Source organism: Taudactylus pleione, unplaced genomic scaffold, assembly GCF_031769625.1.
Source record: "Taudactylus pleione unplaced genomic scaffold, aTauple2 ptg000010l, whole genome shotgun sequence".
Lineage (NCBI taxonomy): Eukaryota > Metazoa > Chordata > Amphibia > Anura > Myobatrachidae > Taudactylus > Taudactylus pleione.
Genome location: NW_028284413.1, coordinates 6,595,378 through 6,620,012, shown reverse-complemented (window position 1 = coordinate 6,620,012; position 24,635 = coordinate 6,595,378). Strand labels below are relative to the sequence as shown.

At 43.5% G+C, this 24,635-nt stretch overlaps 1 pseudogene; it reads left to right on the top strand.

Moving 5' to 3' along the window:
* The first annotated feature begins 381 nt into the window (after positions 1-381).
* The window catches only part of LOC148542662 (uncharacterized), a 42,031-nt pseudogene continuing 17,777 nt past the window's right edge, over positions 382-24,635 (top strand).

Below are 24,635 nucleotides of genomic sequence, written 5' to 3'. Positions count from 1 at the left end.
TCCGGGTCTGAATCAGGTCCTTAGGCCAATAGTGTATCTATAATGGGTGCAGGGTGTGCAATGCACACGGGGCCACACCACACATGTTGCACCCATATATAATTATACTTACCTCTTTGCAGTCTCCAGAGTGCTCTCCTGCAGTGCTGGGTTGGTGCTGCAGAGCACCAAAAATGACAGGGAAAAATGGGGGCGGACATTTTCCCAGTGATTTGCTCATCCCCAAGATTATGGCGCAGACGCCATTTTCTTGGAGACCCTTACATGCGCAGTAGATTCTAGCCTCAAGCATTAAGAATCGTCAGAAATGTGGTTTACTTCATGTTCTGCGACTGTTTACTGTCGACTTGTCAGGGCTTGCTATACTGTAGTGCCAACTCCATGGTGCAACTTGAGCCACAGAGTATGAAAGGTAACATAGGTGACTATTAGGCTGGTGACTGATAAACCCCCAGGTTGTGAGTGTACACCAGCATATTTTGTAATCTGTGGAGTGAATACTTAAATGTTAGTATTGCTGATGTATTGAATTTGCATTCAATTGGAAGTTAGTGGAAGAAAAACAAGGAGTTATTTAAATCCACACTCTGAGAGGCCTCCATCCCCTATCAGTGATCCCTTCAGAACAGAAATTGTGATCAGTTACAGTGTCACACTTAGTTGCCTTGACCAGGGAAAATTACTGCTGTAAAGGAGGCCACTGATCAGGATCCCACCGAGAGTAATGCTACTGAACGATGCCTCATGTACAGCCTTTTTTCGGATCCTGACCATTGGGCTTGCGACTTGCTGGCTGGAAGGTAATGCTGCCTATGAGCCTGGCAAGATCCGCAGAGTAATAGGCCCGCTCCAACCTTGGTGACACAGAATAATAAAAAGAGTTTCTGGTGCAGATACTTTTTATCCAGTCCAGTGGATCATTCGGGTGTATTTTGATCTGCAGGATGGTAATGTGTCCTGGACAGAATAGGAGAGGACCTGGGCCACCTGCTGTAGTAGCATCATCATGTCTGAGTTGTTAGTTCCTTGCGGCCCTTGTGTGTTGAAAGGCTTGGCATTCCAATGGTGGGGGAAGGTACAAGGAAGTAACAACTCTCCTCCAAATAGAACCCAAGGCAGTACCTAGTAACCAACATTGCAACCAGGGCCATCTCTTCCATTGGGCTTGTTGGGCAGTTGCCCAAGGGCCCGAAGCTTGTAGGAGCCTGCCAACCCGTCCCCCTGCAGCTGCGGCCAGTTGGTAAATTTGTGATATTTTTATAAGCCGGCCGCCAGTGCACTGTATTCTGATCTAACCTCCCCCACCCCATCTTCCCCCGGTGATGAGTACTAACCTCGGTCCCAGTTTCACTTCATCCGCTGGCGTCAGACCAGTCAGGCAGAGTCTCTCTGCATGTGTGGGAGGTCTGATGGGCATGCAGGAGGGTTTAATTTTATTGACAATTTAATTTTTTTCCCGTGAATGGGTGGGTAGGGGCCCCAGTGCATTGCTTTGTCCAGGGCCCTTACTGCTGTTAAGACAACCCTGATTGCAACATCATTACATAAGTTATTACATTGCAAACACAATACCCCACAGTTATAACAAGCAGTCATTACATTCACTGGTCATGCAGCTACTTCTCCCTGTACTTTAATACTAAAAATCAGAGGAATAGGTTGTAAAAAGTACAGTACAATGTCTAGGGCCGTAGAGAGCCCTGGCAGGCCCAGGTGCAGAGGCTTGACCATGCCCCCCTGACCAAAAAAAAAAAAAAGCACTTTTGCAGTGCCGGGGAGGGGGGCGCTTAAGCCCCTTAGCCCAGCGCAAAGCCAGGGGGGGGCGCGATCAGTGTGATCGCTCTCCCCCACAGGTAAAGGAGACTGCTATGGCTGCTGCTCAGCTGGGCTGCTGTGTTGTAGAGAGAAGGGTGGGGGGGCGGTGCCCGACCTGGGCCACCGCCGGGCCCCTCAGGAAGCCCGGGCCCAGGTAATTTGTACCCGCTCCCCCGCCCCCTCTCGGCGCCCCTGACAATGTCTGGGTCACTACCCTGAGATGAGCCAAGCTGCAGGCCTAGTAACAGGTTGAGGGGCCCTCCAGTCATCACATAGAGTGTGATCTCTTTTATTTGCCATTTGTGCCTCTGTATTTAAAGATGTTAGCGAATGACAAGTTATTAATGCAGAGTGGGGAGAAAAACAACCACTAGGTAACTTAATATTTCATTCATTATAGATCAGTCCATCCCCATGAAAATTGTTACACATAACAGCCCTTATTTGAAAACTCCAATTGAGAGAAATGTTCAAAAATATAAAACTAGTAATAATCTACTGTCAATATCACAAACATATAAATTATATTTTTACTTCATTTCCATACAGGATGTTCCACAGGCTCTAAACTCTGTTGCCCAGGCCGCGATGATTTCTGTTATAGAGGATGTTTCTGTGATGAATACTGCCTTTCAAGCCATGACTGTTGTTCAGACTACATTACTACTTGCAGTGTAGGTAACTAAATTGTAAAAATATTTCTTTGCTTGGCGTATCAATGTGTCTGATTTAGAGATGGATGGTATTGCACAGCCGCAGGGAAGCGGCAGGAGGTTTCTGGAGGAAATAGTCATCTTCTGTATGTATCTGTGATGTGACCGCATGCTGCTGTGGCCAGGCTGCATAAGCTGAAACTTACACAGCCTGCCCGATGAAGCTAGACTAGAAGAACTGCCCCCATTTTGTATGGTACTTGTGTCCACCTCCCAAATGCGCTGTGGCTAAAGGGGGATTGAGCGATCACGCATGGCCTGTTCTGTACATGTGCAAACAAAACCTTGGCCCTATTTATTAAACCATAAATGTCTATTTTTACAGGATTATGGCAAATTTAAGTCTTTACTGCTATATACTGTAAAACACAGGAGAATACATTGATATCTCTGGAGTTTACTTAAGTACTGCAGCTTTTACTAAACTACCACAGTCCCCATAGTTCTGTATGGAATGGCAAGATGGGGCTATTCAATGAGCTATGAAAAGATTTTAGCTTTTTAGAGCCTGTTACCATTAGCTTTCAGTCTGTCTATAGGTGATAGAGACCCAGCTGGAGTAGGAACTTCTGATCCCTCCTACTGTAGGGAGGCCAGATGCTCCTCTCCTTTGCCTATGACTCAGTTAGTACAGTATGCCCCAGAAATAAGCTGACTTTGGGCTGAGGATTTACCGCTCATAATAATATCTTAGCACAGAGGTTCCCAAACGCGGTCCTCAAAGCTCCCCAAGAGTTCAGGTTTTGGAGATATCCATGGTTGAACACAGGTGGTTAAATCAAATTAAGGACTGCGTTTGGGAACCTCTGTCTTAGCATAATAACAAATAACAGTTTTAACTAAAAAAAACTACATGGAGACTTGTGTTTGGCAACAAATAATTGTGTCAAATTATTTTGTGTAACAAATTTGAATAAAGAGGACTAGAGATAAAGTAAGGTAGAGACAAAAATTAGAGATGAGTGGGTCTGGTTCTCCTAGAACTGGACCCACCTGAACATTGCAATTCCGAGTCGGGTCCAAGACTGGCTCGGGTTTTCCCATCTGACTCGGATCTCAAAACGAAGCAAAACGTCATCCTCCCACTGTCAGATTCTCACAGGTTTTGTATTCTATAAAGGTACCGGTGATCGGCCCCATTTTCACTCTGGGTGTGGATGGTGAACTGAACAAATGTGTTGCTGTTACTGTCTGTGTCAGTGTGTTGTCCAACTTGTCCTGTCGGGGTCTGGGACTGAAGGCTGCTGCTGTGTTGTCCATAAAGGGGCTGGGACTGCAGTATATAAAGGGGGGCTGCAGCTGCTGTGTCACTTGTCCTGTCAATCAAGGGGCTGCTGCTGTGTTATGCATAAGGGCTGCTGCTGTGTTGTTGTCCTGTCCATCAATGGGCTAGGGCTGCAGTCCATAAAGGGGTGCTGTGTTGTCCAGGGGGGGTGCTCTGTCAATTAGAGGTGATCTTCGCCAGTGCAAAGTGCTTTTTTTTCCTTTCTTTTGTGTGTGTGCATTAGCAACTTAGCTGCGCTATTAATGTTTGGTGACACTGCTGGCCAGACTGCAGTTTATCGTCTACATATTTGTGACTCTGCACTGCATGTTGCCTGTCCACACTTGGCAGAGGTGCTTTGTTGTCCATAAAGAAGGGGTGCTGTCTGTGTTGTTCATCAAGGGGCTGCTGCCTTGTTCAGGGGTGCTAATTCCCAGTGTAAAAAAAAATTAAAGTGAAATAAGATTATCAGATTAGTGTACCTGAGCGCTACACCTATCAATGTCCTATATAGTAATTAATTGTTGCTTGTGTTCCAATCCGCTATCCGGATTAGCACCAAACACCTACGACACAGCACAGCCCGGAAGTACATCACCACTTGAGAAGCAACGAGGAGGAACAGACATGCCAAAAGAGAGAACAGCCGGCTAGGGGGAAAGGAGCGGAGACACTGATGAGAGCAAGGAAGGTAAGTCTCTTGGTAAGAGAGGGTGCATGGCAATCATCTCCGGTGGGAGTCTATGCTGAAACATCCCCTCCCCAGACAGCACCTGTCACAAGGTACATTGACGGCACTCATGCCCGGTTCCAGGACATCCTGTATTTAGAGCAATCCCAGGCAGTCTTTACTTGCCGTACTCCGCTCCCCAGAAGATACATCTTGGGCACCCCTTTTTTTCTTTCATATACTTATATGTGTCTCTTCATCTGATTAATATACACATATCCCATTCTACTCATTTACTCAGTAAGGATATTATAGTAATTTGTTATTGGCACACAAGCAACAATTAAATACTATATAGGACATTCCTAGGTGTAGTGCTCAGGTACACTAATCTATACAATACTACCATTAGGAGGAATTAGGACACCTCCAGTACCAGAGCAGCTCCTGACCACAAACATATTTGAGTGCAGGATCAAAACAATATATTCCAAATAAAATGATCAATCCATAAAAAAAAACAAAAAATATATATATATTCTTGTGTGTGTGTTCGTTAGCAAGGTAGCTGCGCTATTATTGTTTGGTGGCACTGCCGGCCAGACCGCAGTTTATCGTCCACGTATTTGTGACTCTGCACTGCAGGTGGTCTGTCTGCACTCAGCAGAGGTGCTTTGTTGTCCTAAAAGAAGGGGTGCTGTCTGTGTTTTTCATCAAGGGGCTGCTGCCTCGTTCAGGAGTGCTCTTCCCCAGTGTAAAAAAAATAAAAGTTAAATAAAATTAATATTATCAATCCACAAAAAAGAAAAAAAAAAGTCTTGGTCCCATTATCCGAAGCAAGTCTTTGTACTCAGGGAGGTTGTTAGGGATAATGGGACCAAGTAAATCTCTGTTTACAGTATGTTTTAGCAGCACCTCCACAAGCAAGGCCACCTCACTTCTATTAGGTGTATACAAATGTAGAATAATCCTCCAGATCAAAGATATCTTTTAGGAACTGAGGAGCTTGATCCTAGATCTTCCCTCATAATTTAAAAAAAAAATCAAAACATTAAAATAAATAAAATCAAATTAATCCTCTGGTCCTTTCCCTGTCTTTAGTCCATAAACATATCCAACCCCATCGGGCCTCTGATCTAGTTAAGGAAAACATTCTTGGTTTTAAAACTTCCTAGGGGTCGTATAGTTTATTAAACTGCCATCCTGTCTACCACTGCAATGCCTCTCTGTGCCATGTTGGAAGCTGAACTGCCACATGTTAGTGCCACCCTCTACTGTTGCTTAGCTTAGCCAGCCAGCTAGCTGGATGCAAACTTTTGGCCTAAACTAGATGAAATCAATACTGTGAGCTGTGGTATCCGGTCTTTAGGTCTACATTGTCTAGATAGACAGTGTTTAGGTAGACAATGGAAGATAGACAGGCAATAGGTCGACAGGGACTGAAGGTCGACAGGGTCTTAAGGTCGACACACTGGTAACAAGGTCAACAGGGACTGACGGTAGACAGGCAATAGGTTGACAGGGACTGACTGGTAACAAGGTCAACAGGGACTGATGGTAGACAGGCAATAGGTTGACAGGGACTGAAGGTTGACAGGTATGAAGGTAGACAGGCAGAAGGTTGACATGGTCATTAGGTCGACACACATATAATTGACATGTAAATGGTTGACTCTCATATAATAGACATGCAAATGGTCGACACATGTAGACACATGTGCGGCATGAAAATGGCCAATACACGTAGACACGGTGTCGACATGTGAATGGACAGCACATGTCAACACATGGTTGTCATTCAAATGGTCGACACATGTCGACATGTGGTCAACATGCAAATGGTCTACACTCCTTTTGTCATCATGCAAATGTCCGACATAGGTCGACACTCATGTAGTCTACATGCAAATGTCCATCACATGTCTACACTAATATAGTCGCCATGAAAATGGTCGACAGATGTTTTTGTTTGTTTTTTTGCCCTAATCTTTATTCCTAACCCTCCTCTTAGTGCCTAACCCAAAGTGCCTAACCCTAACCGTCGGGGTAAGTACCTAACCCTAACCGTCGGGATAAGTGCCTAACCCTGACACTGACCCTAAAAAAAAAGTGTCGTCCATTTGACTATATAAGTGTTGACCTACTGCCTGTCAACCTTCATACCTGTCAACCTTGTTACTAGTCAACCCGTCGGAGTCAGTGTCTAACCCAGACACTAACCATAAAAAAAAAAAAATTTGGTCGACCATTTGACTATATGAGTGTCGACCTACTGCCTGTCGACCTTGTTACCAGTTGACCTTTAGTGTGTCGACCTTTAGTGTGTAGACCTTCTGATCCTGTTGACCTATTGCCCATCGACCTTTAGTACCTGTCGACCTTGTTACCAGTCAACCTTTAGTGTGTCAACCTTCAGACCCTGTCGACCTTCAGTCCATGTCTATCTATTGCCTGTCTATCTTCCCTTGTCTACCTAATCACTGTCTATCTATGAATTGTAGATCCATTGAACCATACTCGTGAGCTGTGAGGTGGTCAAAATTGACTGTAAATAAATGTTATTGAGGTTAATAATACTGTAGGAACAAAAACAGGCCCAAATTATGTGATTTTAGCTGTTTTATGATTTTTTTTTGAAAATATACAGATCCAAAACACAAGTAGATACAGATACAAAAAACAAAACACGGGGTTCGGCGCACATCCCTAACAAAAATAATACATCCATCTGCTGCACATTCTTGTGATGCCAGACCACCATACACATACAGCAGCCACGGTGTCACAGCATGCCGGACACCGGCTGTCACTTACCAAGTCCGGTGGCGCTGTAGTTCCGGACGGCAGGCGGTATCCCCCCAGCGCCCACTGCTAGTGTGTGCAGAGTCCATGGACGATGGCTGCAGCTCCCCCTGCTGGGCGGCTGGTAAAACTACATGTGGCTGCGGCTCCAAGGAGCGTGCGTGCTGACCTGTATGGAAATTTAAAGGGCCATACACTTGAAGGGCCCATACACATGACTTCACAGTAGGCGCCAGTTTCAAACCTGCCTATTTAAGGAAGTCCCTTGGAGCACTCCTTTGCCAGAGTATAGGCTCCATTACCTTACTCCAGCATTCCAGTGTATATTCTCTAAACGTTCCCGACCTTTGGCTTGCCTGTGACTCTTGTTTTGCCTGTTCCTTGGTACTGCATTATATCTGGTTCTGACCTCGGCTAATCCCTGTGACCTGCTTTTTGTCTGCTCCCTGGTACTGTATTGTCTGTTTGGTCCTGACCTGGCTTGTGGACTACGCTGAATATTCCCTACGCTCCATCCAGAGTTTCCCAGCACCTGTAGAGCAGAACCTGTCCTGGGGGCCATGACCTGTGTGTTGGAGGCAGCCAAGTCCATACCTTCTTGTGAGGGTCCCTGGTGAAAACCACCGGCACATTAGACTCTGCGCCTCAGGAATAGTTCACGTCAATTCCCTAAATACGGGCCGCATCCATAATCTACTCAAGAGTTGTGACACACGGTTAGTGTCACTAACATTTCTCTTCAATGTGACACTAGCCTAGCCTAGTCAGCCGCAACCACCTCCTGCGCCAATGCATCTGCTGATAATTATGCTTTTCCACAGCAAACTAAAGATAAAACCAGAAAGAGTCACCAAAAAACACAGACCAAAAACAGACAAAAAAAAACACAGGACCAAAGAGAAAGCAAACAACTCCCAAAACCTAAATAAAATCTGATAATCCCTCCCCTTACAGTCCTATTGGACAAACACCAACCATGCAACAAGAGCTCCCAACATTTAGCCTTTTTGTTGAGCAGTTCCCCAAAATCTTCCCAACCATGAAAACAGCATTCCATACCTGTGGGTTGGATACAGTGCAGGTTACAGTGCTGGTTTCTATAAAGTGCAGGCTGGATACAGTGTGGGTCGCATACACAGCCTGATTCAGATTGGGAATAGATTAAGAAGTTGCAACTAAAGGTGCCCAAACACGGTGTGATTTTTTACATGATTTGGCCGTCTTTGATCATTCATAATGACCAATCGTGTAAATAGTGTTGTAATCCAGTACAATTACGATAGCAATGCTTGTCCCCGCATCGTGTATCGGCATCACAGATCAACTGAACCTGCAGTAAGTTTTCAACCTATCATGTAGGATTTAATCCTGAGAGAGGTATGAAGTGTGCCATCTTTGAAAACCTGTCGACTACAACCCATATGGTGGTAAATCCCTTGGAGACTGGAAGGTCGGTAATAAATTCCATGGATATATGGGTCCTTGGTTGTAGTGGAATGGGCAGAGGCTGTAATTGTCCAACAGGCAATTGGTGAGACATTTTATGCTGGGCACACTGAGTGCATGAGGTTACAAACTCTTGTACATCAGATGGCATAGAAGGCCACCAATAGGATCTTTTAAGAAGTTCCAGAGTCTTTTTAATTCCTGTATGGCTGGAGAATTGGAGGCATAAGCCCATAACAATGGTTGCTTGCAAAGTTCAGGGGAGACAAACATTTTCTCTAGAGGAGGTGTAACTACATCAGTCATACACATATAGTTCAGGAACTTCAGATTTGTCCTCGGGGTTCATGGACCAAGATAAGGCATCTGCCTTGCAGTTGCGAGAGCCAGGACAGAAAGAAATGTTTAAATGGAATCGGGAGAAGAACAATGCCCACCGGGGATTCCTGTGGTTGGTGGTTGGTGAATACCAATTTTGGGTAAACGGGCAAGTTCCAGCAGGTAATGCCATTCTTGGAAGGCTAGTTTGATGGCTAAAAGTTCTTTCTTGCCAATGGGGTAGTTTTTTTCAGCAGGCAATAATTTTTGGGAGAAAAATCCACATGGGTGTAGTTTTTCTTCAGATTTTCGTGATAACACTGCCCCTACTCCTTTAGAGGATGTGTCCACCTCAAGGATGAAAGGTTGAGTGACATCAGGTTGGCAGAGTATCGAAGCAGAAATGAATGACTGCTTTAATAACTGGAAGGCCGACTTTGCATCTGGAGACCATTGCATTGGGTTGTCACCCTTATGGGTTAATGCAGAGATTGGAGCTGCCAAGGTAGAAACTCCTTTAAATAATTTCCTGTAGTAGTTGGTGAAACCCAGGAATCTTTGAATGGCTTTTAAGGAATTGGGTTAAGCCCAGGAAAGTACTGCTTGAACCTTTTCGGGATCCATCTTGAGGCCGGTACCTGACATGTTGTACCCTAGAAAAGGAATGTCCGGTTCTTTAAACACACATTTCTCAATTTTACAATAAAGCTGGTTAGAACAAAGTCTTCTGAGGACTTGACTTTTTTCACTTGGTCATAATGAGTAACAAGATCACTGGAAAATATAAGGATATCATCCAGGTATACAACCACTGAGTGGTACAGGAAGTCACGAAAAAATGTTGTTCATGAAATGTTGAAAAACGGCTGGGGCATTGCTCAGACCAAAGGCCATATTGAGGTTTTCATAGTGCCCATCTCTAGTTTTGAATGCCTTTTTCCATTCACCACCCAAGCGAATATGGATTAAATGGTATGCTCCCCTTAGATCCAATTTCGTGAAGACCGTAGACCCTTTCACCTTATCAAAGAGCTCTGTGATCAGTGCTAATGGGTAGCTGTGATCAGTGCTAATAGGTAGCGATTCTTGATGGTGGTCTTCGCCCCTGTATTGATTATAGGGGACTCAATGAAATCACCATCTTTTTTCTTAATGAAGAAGAACCCTGCACCGGCAGTAGAAGATAAATGTTAAATGAAACTTTTCACAAGATTCTCGAACGTACAGTCATTGATGTTGTCTCTGGCACGGATAGTGGATAAGTCCGACCCCGGGGAGGCGTTTTTCCAGGTAGAAACTCTATTGGACAATACCACTCCCTGTAGGGAGGCAAAATGTCAGCCCCCTGTTTGCTGAAAATGGCCAGATAAGAATGGTATTGGGATATTAGTTTCTCAGCCAGAGAGGTATCAGAGAACCTGATGTGAACCACTTTCTCCAGACATGCTTTAGCACAGTTCTTACCCCAAGACAGGATATGCATGGTAGACCTATCGACCTGGGGTTTGTACTTCTGTAGCCAAGGAAGTCTGAGTACAATAGCATGGGTAGCCTTAGGACCGATGAGAAATTACATTTCTTCAGAGTGCAATGCTCCTACCTGGAGTTTAACAGTTGACGTGCAGTCAGTGATGGAGCCATGAGGAATCAGACTGCTGTCCACAGCCAACAGTGATATTGGATGGGACAAAGGAGCTCATTCAGACCTGCTCGCTACCAAGCGGTCACTCATTGCAGATGATGTTCACTAATGTGCACATGCATGTAGTTCGCAATGCGCGTGCGCAAACTAGTATGAGTGATTGGATTTTGCTCGCTCACCCTGCAAAGACAACAAAGTGGAATGAGTGACAGGAGTGGCCATTTATGGGTGGTAACAGGGGCAGGGCAGTAGTAACGGGGGAGTGGAGTTGCGGACGCAGGTGTGCCAGAGTGTTTCCATGCCATTTCTGGGGCGTGCATAATTAACTGGCAGTCATAGCACATGTCACCTGGTTGTAAAACACATTGAAGTGCTTGCAGTACTTTCAGTTGGGTACAGTCAGCTGCAAGCGCTGTGGTCAGATCCTATGTAACCAGATCTACCAATGGTTGAATATATTTTCTGGAGATGATGTACGCTAGTGTGCAGATAAAGACAGGCTGGTGGGTGTCTGTAAACACAAAGTGATTGCTCGCCAAGACATAGTGGGCATGCTTATGCCTTGCCGAACAAGCGGCTGCCTTGTTGTTACTTTACAAAATTTCCATACGCTGAGAGCGAGCGGCCACATCTAGTGAGCAGGTCTGAATGAGCTCCAAAGTCACAGTGGTAATAAGATGCTTGATGACATAGCTATGTTTTATAAAGTTCTCAGCAGAACCAGAATCCAGAAGAGCAGAAAGAGAGTAACATTTATTGGCAAGAATAATAGTCACAGGAATCAGAGTCAAGTGGTTGAGAAGAGGAATGTATTACTCCTAATCTTTTCCCTCTCTGAGAGATTAGTAGCGACCATTTCCTGGTCATTTGGTACAAGAAGAAATCATATGTCCAACTTCACCACAATATAAACATAAATTCAACTGACGTCATCATTGACGTTCTTCAGGCGAGAGACGGGACCTACCAATTTGCATAGGTTCTATATGAGGCATGGAATTTTTCACATGAGTAGAAGAAAAACCTTTGATTTTGCTTTTTATACAAAAAGGTTCTTGGAGACGTAAGTCAATTTTGATGCACAAGGAAATAAGGGCCTCCAATTTAGATGGGAGATCGCGGGTTGCCATTTCATCCTTAATTCTGTCAGAAACTCCATTCCAGAATGTGGCTATGAGAGCTTCCTCGTTCCATTGCAATTCTGATGCTAAAGTCTGAAATTGGATCTAACGAATCTAAAATTACGTTACTGAAGAGAGAGAGCGATTGGTTGTCTTCGAGGAACACATATATCGCCAATTTACTAACATAAATAACGTAGTCACACTCAAGAGTTTGTGTTTCCAACACACAAAAATATTATATTGTAAATAGGGGATAAATGCCTTAATCTAAACAATGAGCGCCAAAGTACAGTAAATAACAATAAATTATACAATTACCACACGATTCGCAAGCGCACTGGTCTGGGAATTACAGTCATCTCCAAGATGCTGCCACTCATTCAATGGGATTGTATGAGTAATCAACTCAACCAGGGCTCGGTATTTATTCACTTAGATTCAATTGTATAACAAACAAGCAGGCTCATTGGCCTTTATTATGAGTCACAGTAAATGCAGCACTTCAGTGGTTAGTATACATTAGGTGTCACTAGGGGCTGAACTATGTTAGAGAATCCCATTGTTTCTAATCTCCCGCCCTAGGTATGTTAATTCAAAGGGCCAATGCATACAATGTTGTACAGTAAATAATATGAATCCTCCAGATCTTCATAACTTGTCGGTGTTTCCTCTGATATTCATGCTGTTTGATCCATAATCCTGTGGAGACATAAGGAAATCGGAAGGTACCATACACGACCAGTTTATCTCATTCCTGGGGTCAGATATCATATATCTAGTGTTCAACATATATCATTCGGTCGACATCCTATTATAATATAATATTCTTTATATGGAACATTTGCTGTGTCAGTTTGTATATTATTGAAGTTTATGTATGCGCTATTTAGCACTATGCGCATTGGTAAATGTAAGTTATGTTTTGGTGTACTCAGCATTGGATTATTGTTAGAATGGGACACAGTTCATTTTGGTGAGGTGTCCGAAAGGATTATTAAAAAGCTTGCTGTGCGATTGATGTGCAATACATTATTTAGATATTGCCATATTAACTTATTTTATCTAAAATGGTGCCGAGCGCCCAGTCGCAGAGTAGCGTGGTGTGCCATTCACAATATGGTGTGGGGCAGCTGTATGGGGATGCGTGCACTACTAGATGATTGCATGCGCATTGGGATCGCGATCGTGCACGGGTGCATGCGCAAATGTGCCTCGGGAGTGTGAATGATTTTGATCAAATCGTCCGATGAATATCGTGAAGCGGGTTATGCGCAATTGTGCGATTGCTTACAATCTATTTGGCTTCGACAGATCACATATTGACCCATAGATTTACCGCCTCTAGAAGCTGACATAAATCTTCCAGGCTCATCAGATATCTTAAGGAAAGTGGCAATATAGTCAGTATAAGAAGACAGTAGTGGGTCAGCTCGTTCCCAATAATGGGGATACCCAATGCAGAGCTGGACCCAAGAGCAGGGATACAATGTAAGCAATCTTGGTTTAGTCTGATGGAAAATTGGCAGGTTGCAGGATAAAGTGCACATCACATTGGTTTAAGAACCTGCGACATTACTTATCCTATCCGGACTCGTACTGGTTGAGTCAATGAGGTCACAGTCCCACTAAGGATATGGCTGCCATCCACTGCGAATAAGGTGATGTTGCGTTCAAGTGTAGTGATGGGAACTGAGAGCTTCTGGACAAGTTCAGTGGTGATAAAGCTCTCTCCTGCTCCTGAATCAAGGAGAGAAAGCACTCATTTAGAATTTTGCTCAAATTCCAGAGAGAGACAAGGTAGACTTTTTTTCAGATGGAGACTGACACATTATGTGCCTAACCTGGTGTCCCCAATGCCAGTTAGGAGCGGGAGTTTCCCAGATGAATAGGGCAGGATGCCACCAGGTGGCCGGACCCTCCGCAATAAAGGCAGAGATTGTCTCGGTGGCATCTTTGCCGTTCTTCAGTAGATAAGCGAGCTCTACTGATGTGCATCGGCTCCTCATTGGATGGCTCAGGAACTGGAGTATTAGGAATGGTGGCTGGGCGGAACTGATAACGGTCTCCCTTAGTCTTCTCAGCTTGGCATTCCCAGTGTCTAAGGTCCACTTTGTTGCAAAGCGAGATGACCTCATTCAGTGAGGAAGGAAGATCCATAGTGGTGAGATAGTCCTTTACTCGGTCAGAAAGGCCACTCCAGAATGCAGCGATCAAGGCTTCCTCATTCCACTTCAGCTCTGAAGCCAACGTCTGGAACTGGACTACATACTGACTCATGAAGCAGTTGCCTTGGTGTAGTCGCAGAATCTCAGTGGCAGCTGACATCCTTCTTCCTGGCTCATCAAAGATTCTTCTAAAGGAGGCCAGAAAGTCAGGATAATTGTCCAGCAGAGGATCGGATCTTTCCCACAGTGGCGACACCCAGTCCAGGGCGGATCCAGAAAGGAAGGACACGATGTAAGTCACTTTAGCTTTGGGAGAGGGAAAGTTTGCTGGCTGAAGCGTGAAATGTACGTCACACTGGTTGAGAAAACCCCGACATGACTTGAGGTTCCCGTCGAACTTATTAGTTGTCTGCAGATGCAGATTAAGTGGAGCAGTAGTAGCGGTAGGATCGGGGACGACTCGTATGGGCTGTGGATTAGGAACATTTGGTAAATTTACAGTGACCAGAGAAGCCTGAAGGTTATCCTGGCAATGAGACATCTCCTGAAGAAACTGGGCCAGTTGTTGCTGCATCACTTCCGAATTGAGCCGATGGTGATATAATTTCTATTGTTCAAAGTGGCTGCATTTGCAGCATTAAACCACCTGATTTCAACCTGAAAAAATGAATAAATCAACCGACTTGATAGTAAATTCTTGATTTGCAAAAAAGTGATATTATCACCCGAAAATGCAAATCGGGACAAACACAGATCTTAATAAATTTACCCCTTAGTGTTGTTTTTGTGCTCTCATATGCCAGTTTTAAGGGGGACTCATTTAGACTCAGAGCGAGAAGGTATTGCATGCAAGGTTATAGAGGATGTCTGACTGAGGGCCTGATTCAGAGCCGCTCGTAAGCGGCCGCTCGTTCGCTCCGAGCGATGTTTGCCCAACTGCGCATGCGTACGGATCGTAATACGCATGCGCGAACCAGTCAGTGCGGCCGAAAATCGTTTGTTCGCTAAATAGCGAATGCCTGCTATTTTGAGTGACAGAATGAGGCACATGTGGGTGGTAATAGGGGAAGGTGCTTGAAAACGGGGAGTGGAGATCCGAACGCAGGCGTGCTTAAAGGTCAAAACGGGCGTTTTAAGGGTGTGCATAATTAATACAGCGGTGTCATTGACCACGTCACTGGGTTATTTTATAGCCAGAACTGCTCGCAAGATTGTGGTAGCAAAAACCAACCACAAGAATAGCGAGCAGTTCATACGCTTGTCGATGTACTCGATTAATCTAATAAATAGCGGATATGACGTAGGATGCGAGCGGCCAGGGGGCGTATTTTTTCAAAAAACGACAGCAAATTTTGTTCGCTCGTTCAGACATAGAGGCGTGAACAGACCGCAAAGAGCGAACGGTTCATTTGAATAGCCACCCCTATTTTCTGGACGAACGACCGCAAATAGCGTCCGGCTCTGAATCAGGCTCTGTGTTTGGCCCCGGCTTCCGCAATAGGCATTATATTGCATGAAACATCAATAGCAGGACCACATCTCGCAAAGAAAGGTCATGGTCTGAGCTTTCCCTTGCAACTGCGTGTGGTGTATGGCATTTTCGCAATTTTACATTTTTCAGCAGTAAATTTTCCTTTATTAGTTAGAGGTATTTTTTCTTTACGAATGGAAACATTGATTAGATGTAAGGTGCCCTTTAAACCTTCTTACCTGTTGAACACCTTTAGTAGATTTTGAAGAAGTACCATTACTGGCAGTAACCATGGCAGTAGTACTTGGTTGCTCCTGCTCTTCTATCGACTGATCCATGATTGGTTTTATTTTTTAAAACCAGGACAGGAATAAAGCTACTGTTGTTGAACTTAACTGCCACCAAACCAAGTGAACGTACAATGAGATAGGGAAAGCAGGGGCTGTTTTTTTCTACTTTTTTATTTTTGCAGTGCAGATGTTGGGGGGATAACACCGCATACAGTAGTTGCCCTGGAAAACACACTATGCCATTTTAAACTTCCTTTGCATAAAACTGCCAATTGTTTTCAAGCACAAGAAACAGATCCTGTCACCTTTGCAAGAATTGTTTAGGGGTGCAAATGTGGGGGGGATACACGCAAGATCTGACTCTGGGCAAATTATGATATTTTTTACAGTGTTACTGTGGTTGTATTTGTGATGCGCGTGCATAAATTACAAGGAGTCAGAGCAGGGGGCTTTGGTGGAAGTACTGTGGTAGAATATATGAGAGGCACCACACAAACAGAGCTGCAACACCCTTTACCTAGGACAGGGTGTAACATACTGTATCAGCTCTCACCTTTCTAAATTTTTGTTTACAGAAGCTTTTCTATCTATTAGTCCAACATGTTTGTCTTTCAAATACTTTTATATTTATTTAATGAATGGCAGTGCTCATATTTTCAAATATTCATTAAGTTATGTTTCTTTGTGATGATTTAAACTTCAGTTTTTATTAACTGTTTTGTCAATCATAACTACAACAGGTAATACATCTGGGACACCAAGCACACTGACTGCAATGCTTACATCAGCATCAGATATATCTACAGAAGCTGTACTCAGCACAACAAACAATTTGACAGTGAGCAAAGTGACAACATCAGGACAGCAATCTACAATATTTCATTCTGTTACACCATCAGGAAACAACACTACTCTGGCAACTCAGCAATCAGCTGTCACATCAGGTAGTATGGCATTTATTACAGAGATAACTACTTCAAAAATAGCATTGCAATCTGTAGAAACTACAATGACTGTAGATACAATCATGGAAGTGACAGGTAAGTCGTTATAGACCTACAATGTGTTTAGGGAGGATGCACCTGTTTACATGAACAATGTTATAAATAATGGAAAAAAATCATGAATACACAGTATAGCCCTAACCTGTTAATATTTCCAATACATATTGCCTATTTTAGGCACCTTTCTCATAGAAGACTCCAAAGCTCCAACCCAAGAGGCATATCCATGGTAAATTATGTGATAATGTGCTTCATGTCATTGTGGTCCCACCACCTGTGATATAGTGCCATGTTTTGTATTATAATGCGGCAAGATCAGGAACATGATGACGTATTTCACAGCAAACAACATTATTAGGATTCCTTACAATCTACGTCACTAGTAAATTTGCTGGGGTCCAGGAAGGTGGAGTCTCCAAGATATTCTAGGACAGAAGGAGTACAATATATACACTTATTAAACAGATGGATACATAAAGATTGTATAAGAAGCCAAGATAGGCGTTGATACTTTCGGACATTTACAGAGTTGCAAGCAGGCCTATTTTTGGATGGACCTTGTTATTTTTTGCACTCTACATTCTCTGTCCGTGAGCATACACAGTTTTGAATAGTTGAAAACAAGCACTAAAAAATGGTGTTCAAATGTATATAGGCACTAACAGATATACTAACAGATATGATTCATTCAACAAGCTGTGAACTCACTGTTTAACACAGTGCTGTTTTTTTTTTTTTTTGCTGTAGTGTCGGCCAAAGCACTTACTTATACATTATTATATGCAATGTTTACAAGCATTTGTCCACATGCCGGTTTGTTATATTGTAAATGAATTCCTAGCAGTGTTACCTGTAATTTATATATAGGGCACTGCTAGATTTCCAGCTTTGTATATAGACTCATACCTACATTTCCGCACTGATTATTGACATTGTGTATTTATTTTGCGAAAAACTTGATGCCCTGTATTACAGTGTCCATTTAGGCACCTGTGTCACGCTCATGGGCGATGGCCAGGCATAACACTTTCACCTAGTGGGGATTCGGCAATTCCTGCAAGGCTTCACTGAAGCCAGAAAGACTGTTGTTGGGTCCTCATTACCTGACAGGGGGACCGTATCACTCTCGCCATCTAAGGATTGTGTAAGTGATACAGTGACAAACAGCGGTAATCTTAGTATATTGCTATTTGTTAAAAACTGAAAGTAGGATATAACCTCTTCAGTGAGTGCTGAAGGAGCTTTGTCTTGTTCTTAAATGGGAACCTTATTCTCAAAATAAGCATTTTTTTTTTATTTCTACAGAAAATTTGCATATTAGTCATTTTCCTTTCTGTTCACATCACAATGTAGGGTTTGCAGTCAGAATGGTGTCAACTTGATTAAAATAAAAACATCACTAATGTCAACACCTGCAAAATTTTTACTGAAAGAATGTCTACATTGGAAATGTGGGCAATGTCGTAATGTCATCATTTTCGTTATTGTTACCGTTAGTATTAAGGTTAGTGTTAGGGTTTGTAATAGAGATAGAATGAGACCAAAACCACAGTGTAATCGTTTCTACAATGTCAACATTACATCAGTGTTGGAATGATGAATGTCATCATGGTTAATGTTATTAACATGTTCAATGCAGACATCACAACAATGTTGACATTTTCATGTTGACGTGATGAATGTCAACATTGTGAATGTCAACCAAATATACCACACCCCAATGCAGTGCCTGAGGATTTATACAGTTGTTTTTAGCTCAGTTTAGGTACAATAAAACCTCATCCATTATAATAAATACACCAGGTGATGTCACAATGTATTGACTGGCTATGTAACTAATTGCGTTAATGACAAAAACATAATTCTATCAGCCTTTGCACTAGTCATGGCATTGTAGAAAATATACAGGTTAATATTATAAAGTATTTACTAGGTATATGTAATTGTAAACCTATATAGCTAATAGCTAATGACACCAATGACAATAGCAGAAAGGTACTCAAAGAAATACAGGGGTTTATTTTTAAGATAGTATTGAAATAAGAATGGGTGGTGTAATGTGAAGGCATTTTGCACACTGAAAAAAAGATAATAACCCAATATATTGTACTTCTAATAAAATTAAACCACAAAAACTATATTAAAATATATTTTATTTCACTAAAAGGCTCTTCATTCCTTAAACATTTGTCACCTGTTAATTATTTTTTTTATTTCAAATCATATTTTTTTCTGAAAAAGAATGTCCCTTTCCCTACTTGGCACAATAAAATAACCTATTTTAAAGCCTCGAAGCTGAGAGAATCACATGACCAGTAAATGTTATTACAATTTCTCTCTGTTAAGGCAATGGAAAAAAAGTAAATCAGTAATATAAACAGCAGAAAACAAACAAAAAGTACAAGAACATGCAGTAAAAGTTAAAACTTATACATAGAAACAAAATGGATAACTAAGCACTGACTGATCAGGATATACAGTAGAGTCCAACAAAGAACAAATACATTATGTATAAATAAAATGTTCAACAGAGGCAGTGTGTGACAATCCCCCCCTACCCCGCCACAAATCAAAGCTGCCTCTGCTGAACATTTTATTTATACATAATGTATTTGTTCTTTGTTGGACAATCATTGGCTGGTTACTACGACAACTACATGACTTTATAGCAATCTTTAGCTTTTTTAAAAAAATGCAAATAATTATATGGCCCCTCACCCGGCTTTTGACACTTCGTAGAAAAGTACTAGATCCTTCCAATAGTCAATATTGTTTTCAACAAATTCCATTAATTTCCTGGAGAGGTTCAATTTGAAAACCTCATTAGAGTAAGATAGCCGGGAATGTGCCAAAGGCTGCTGGTAGCGGTTCAAAAAAAGGATCTGTAATAACGACTGACACGGGCATGGACGTAGATGAAAATTTCATGAAGCTCAGCTCCATAAAGGTGCTGGATCAGTTCATTGGCCACCAGAGTATAGGGCCTGATTCAGAGATGGTTACTAATGTGATCGCAACTGCGTTTCCGTACGCAACGCAGCTGCAAAATTATGCTAATGTTAGCAAAGATCACCTGAGCATAAAGACGCCCACTGCTGCCACAACGCATACCTACGTAAACATTGGTAACATTGAAGCACATCCGCAGCCATCTTACCCTTGCGGCAGGTCTGACCTGCCGCAGCCTTGGGTGCTCTTCTGACACGCAGAGCTGTGTATGCAATCTCAGTGGCTTGTTTATGCACGCCCATGTAACGGCATCAAAACTGACAGGCACACCTACGTTTTTGAGACCACTGCCCATTCCCATCCCCAAATCCTGGCAGTCTGTCACTCACTTAGCGATGGTTTCCTCTGTGCATGCGTAATCGCAATCGCAATGGGACTGCGGCACACACGCAATAGCAAACAATCGCTCGATTTGCATGAAAATTGCATTAGCGTCCATCCCTGAATCAGAGCCATAATCAATACTGGAAAATGAGCATTGAACTGATGATTAAAAAAAGACAGAATGGTCAAGTGCATCTTCTTCGCTCCCGCGATCCATAGGATTGCATGGTGCAGGTGCTGCCGTTGGCTGACGTACTGTATCGTATGTGTGTGCGGCAAGTCACATGCCATGATGCATGCACACAATTGCTGCATCGACCATCTTAATGATTTCTGGATATCTGTACTTATAATAAAGTTGTTATGGTTGTGTCTGTACATAGAAATGTACTTTTCAACAAAAAAATGTTTTTGTCTATTTGTTCCGGCATCATGCAAAGACTATGGGATGAATTTGAATTGCGGTTTCAATATTGTGTAGCTTAGTTGCATAAAGAAACTGAGGTATGTATTATCTCAATGTGACAGGGAGAGAAGCACTAAAGAAAAAGAAAGAGAAAAACCAGACACTTGATACTTGGTGTGTGTAGTGTGCAGGCTCCTCAAGCACACATCCATATATTGCACACCCCGAATGCAGTTATATATGTATGCATATAGAAATACATCTATATATACTAGGGGTGAGCGGGTTCGGATTCCTGAAATCCGAGCCCCCCCGATCCGAGGTCGATCCGACTCAGGCTCGACTTTTCCCGCCTGACTCGGATCTGAAATCGAGGCAAAATGTCATCATCCTGCCTTCCGGTTCTTGCGGGTTTTGGATCCTATATAAGGTACCCGCGTCGGCGCCATTTTATCACTCGGCTGTGGACAGTGAAGAGGGAGGGTGGGAGATAGGGCTGGCTGGGCTGTGTAGTGTAGTGTAGTGTAGTGCAGAGTAGTGTTGTGCTGTGCTGTGCTGCGCTGTGCTGCTGTTGTCCATAGGGGCTGTGTCCACTACAATAAAGTCCATAGGGGCTTGCTGGACTGTGTTGTGCAGTCAGTTGTCCATAGGGGCTGTGTGCACTCCAAAGTCCTGTGCAGTGTCCCAGTCCTAAAGGGGTGCTGTAGTGTTGTCCAGGGGGTGCTCTGTCCGTCAGGGGTGCTCCCCCCAAGTGCTAAAAAAATATATATTTTTTCTGTGTTTGTGAATTGTGTGCGCAGTAGCCACACGAGCATAAACAAAGTAGTGCCAAGCGTGCGCCTGTGTCATAAGTAAAGGGCTGGCTGGCTTGACCGTTAAAGGGTGCTGTATCCCCCAAAGTACACTCCAAACCAAATAAAAAAATATTTTCTGTGTTTGAGAATTGTGTGCGCAGTAGCCGCACGTGCATCAACAAAGTAGTGCCAAGCGTGCACCTGTGTCATAAGTAAAGGGCCGGCTGGCTTGACCGTTAAAGGGTGCTGTAACCCCCAAAGTACACTCCAAACCAAATAAAAAATTTTTTTCTGTGTTTGTGAATTGTGTGCGCAGTAGCCGCACGTGCATCAACAAAGTAGTGCCAAGCGTGCGCCTGTGTCATAAGTAAAGGGCCGGCTGGCTTGACCGTTAAAGGGTGCTGTAACCCCGAAAGTACACTCCAAACCAAATAAAAAAATATTTTCTGTGTTTGTGAATTGCGCAGTAGCCACACGTGCATCAACAAAGTAGTGCCAAGCGTGCGCCTGTGTCATAAGTAAAGGGCCGGCTGGCTTGACCATTAAAGGGTGCTGTAACCCCCAAAGTACACTCCAAACCAAATAAAAAAATATTTTCTGTGTTTGTGGATTGTGTGCGCAGTAGCCGCACGTGCATCAACAAAGTAGTGCCAAGCGTGCGCCTGTGTCTTAAGTGAAGGGCCGGCTGGCTTGACCGTTAAAGGGTGCTGTAACCCCCAAAGTACACTCCAAACCAAATAAAAAAATATTTTCTGTGTTTGTGAATTGTGTGCGCAGTAGCCGCACATGCATCAACAAAGTAGTGCCAAGCGTGCGCCTGTGTCATAAGTAAAGGGCCGGCTGGCTTGACCGTTAAAGGGTGCTGTAACCCCGAAAGTACACTCCAAACCAAATAAAAAAATATTTTCTGTGTTTGTGAATTGTGTGCGCAGTAGCCACATGTGCATCAACAAAGTAGTGCCAAGCGTGCGCCTGTGTCATAAGTAAAGGGCCGGCTGGCTTGACCATTAAAGGGTGCTGTAACCCCCAAAGTACACTCCAAACCAAATAACAAAACTATTTTCTGTGTTTGTGAATTGTGTGCGCAGTAGCCGCACGTGGATCAACAAAGTAGTGCCAAGCGTGCGCCTGTGTCATAAGTAAAGGGCCGGCTGGCTTGACCGTTAAAGGGTGCTGTAACCCCCAAAGTACACTCCAAACCAAATAAAAAAATATTTTCTGTGTTTGTGAATTGTGTGCGCAGTAGCCGCACGTGCATCAACAAAGTAGTGCCAAGCATGCGCCTGTATCATAAGTAAAGGGCCGGCTGGCTTGACCGTTAAAGGGTGCTGTAACCCCCAAAGTACACTCCAAACCAAATAAAAAAATATTTTCTGTGTTTGTGAATTGTGTGCGCAGTAGCTGCACATGCATCAACAAAGTAGTGCCAAGCGTGCGCCTGTGTCATAAGTAAAGGGCCGGCTGGCTTGACCGTTAAAGGGTGCTGTAACCCCCAAAGTACACTCCAAACCAAATAAAAAAATATTTTCTGTTTGTGAATTGTGTGCACTGTGGCTGCACGTGCATCAACAAAGGAGCAGCGCCAAGCGTGCGCCTGTGTCCCATAAGTAAAGAGCCGGCTGGCTCATTTCTTAAAGGGTGGTGTAACCCACAAAGTGCACTACTCTCCAGCAAAAATAAAAAAATATTTTCTGTGTTTGTGTGCTCCTTAGCCGCACGTATATATCAATATAACATAAATGGAGGACCAAACTTTCTCCGATAAAAATAAAATAGGGAAAGATCAAGAACCACTTCCTCCTAGTGCTGTTGCTGCTGTTGGGAGTTGTTCATCATCCCAGAGAGGAAGTAGGAACACCACTACTTTTACCAAACAATTGACCCTCCAACAGTCCCTAGCGATGAGGATGAAGTACGACAGCAGTCCTCCTGAAGCAAAATGTATAACTGAGGCCTTGACTGCTATGTTGGTGTTAGACGTGCGTCTGGTATCCGCCATTAGTGCAGTGGGATTTAGACAATTGATGAAGGTAGTGTGTCCCTGGTTCTAAATCCCATCTAGATTCCACCTGCATCGTCAAAGCAGCAGCGACAAGCATGCATCTGTCTGTTAAAGGGTGGTGTAACCCTCAAAGTGCGCTCCACAAACAATAAAAAAATTCTTCTTTTTTTTCTGTCTTTGTGAATTGTGTGGGCTGTAGCCGCACTTGCATCCTCAAAGCAGCAGCGACAAGCGTGCGTCTGTCTGTTAAAGGGTGGTGTAACCCTCAAAGTGCTCCAAAAAATAAAAAAACTATTTTTTTATGTGTTTGTGACTTGTGTGCGATGTAGCCGCACGTGCATCAACACAGTAGCAGCGCCAAGTGTGCGCCTGTGTCATAAGTCAAGGGCCGGTTTGGACATCTGGTCTGGACTGAAGGACGTGCCAACAATTTCTGACAAGTGTACTGTCACTGCATATGATACTGTCCTCAAAGCAGCAGCAACAAGCGTGCGTCTGTCTGTTAAAGGGTGGTGTAACCCTCAAAGTGCGCTCCACAAACAATAAAAAAATTCTTCTTTTTTTTCTGTCTTTGTGAATTGTGTGGGCTGTAGCCGCACTTGCATCCTCAAAGCAGCAGCGACAAGCATGCGTCTGTCTGTTAAAGGGTGGTGTAACCCTCAAAGTGCTCCAAAAAATAAAAAAACTATTTTTTAATGTGTTTGTGACTTGTGTGCGATGTAGCCGCACGTGCATCAACACAGTAGCAGCGCCAAGCGTGCGCCTGTGTCATAAGTCAAGAGCCGGTTTGGACATCTGGTCTGGACTGAAGGACGTGCCAACAATTTCTGAAAAGTGTACTGTCACTGCATATGATACTGTCCTCAAAGCAGCAGCAACAAGCGTGCATCTGTCTGTTAAAGGGTGGTGTAACCCTCAAAGTGCGCTCCACAAACAATAAAAATATTCTTCTTTTTTTTTCTGTCTTTGTGAAATGTGTGGGCTGTAGCCGCACCTGTATCCTTAAAGCAGCAGCGACAAGCGTGCATCTGTCTGTTAAAGGGTGGTGTAACCCTCAAAGTGTGCTCCACAAACAATAAAAAAATTCTTCTTTTTTTTTCTGTCTTTGTGAAATGTGTGGGCTGTAGCCGCACCTGCATCCTTAAAGCAGCAGCGACAAGTGTGCGTCTGTCTGTTAAAGGGTGGTGTAACCCTCAAAGTGCGCTCCATAAACAATAAAAAAATTATTCTTTTTTTTTCTGTCTTTGTGAAATGTGTGGGCTGTAGCCGCACCTGCATCCTTAAAGCAGCAGTGACAAGCATGCGTCTGTCTGTTAAAGGATTACATCGGTGACAGCATCCAAGTAGGCATGTCAGATAGTCCGTACCTGTACTGG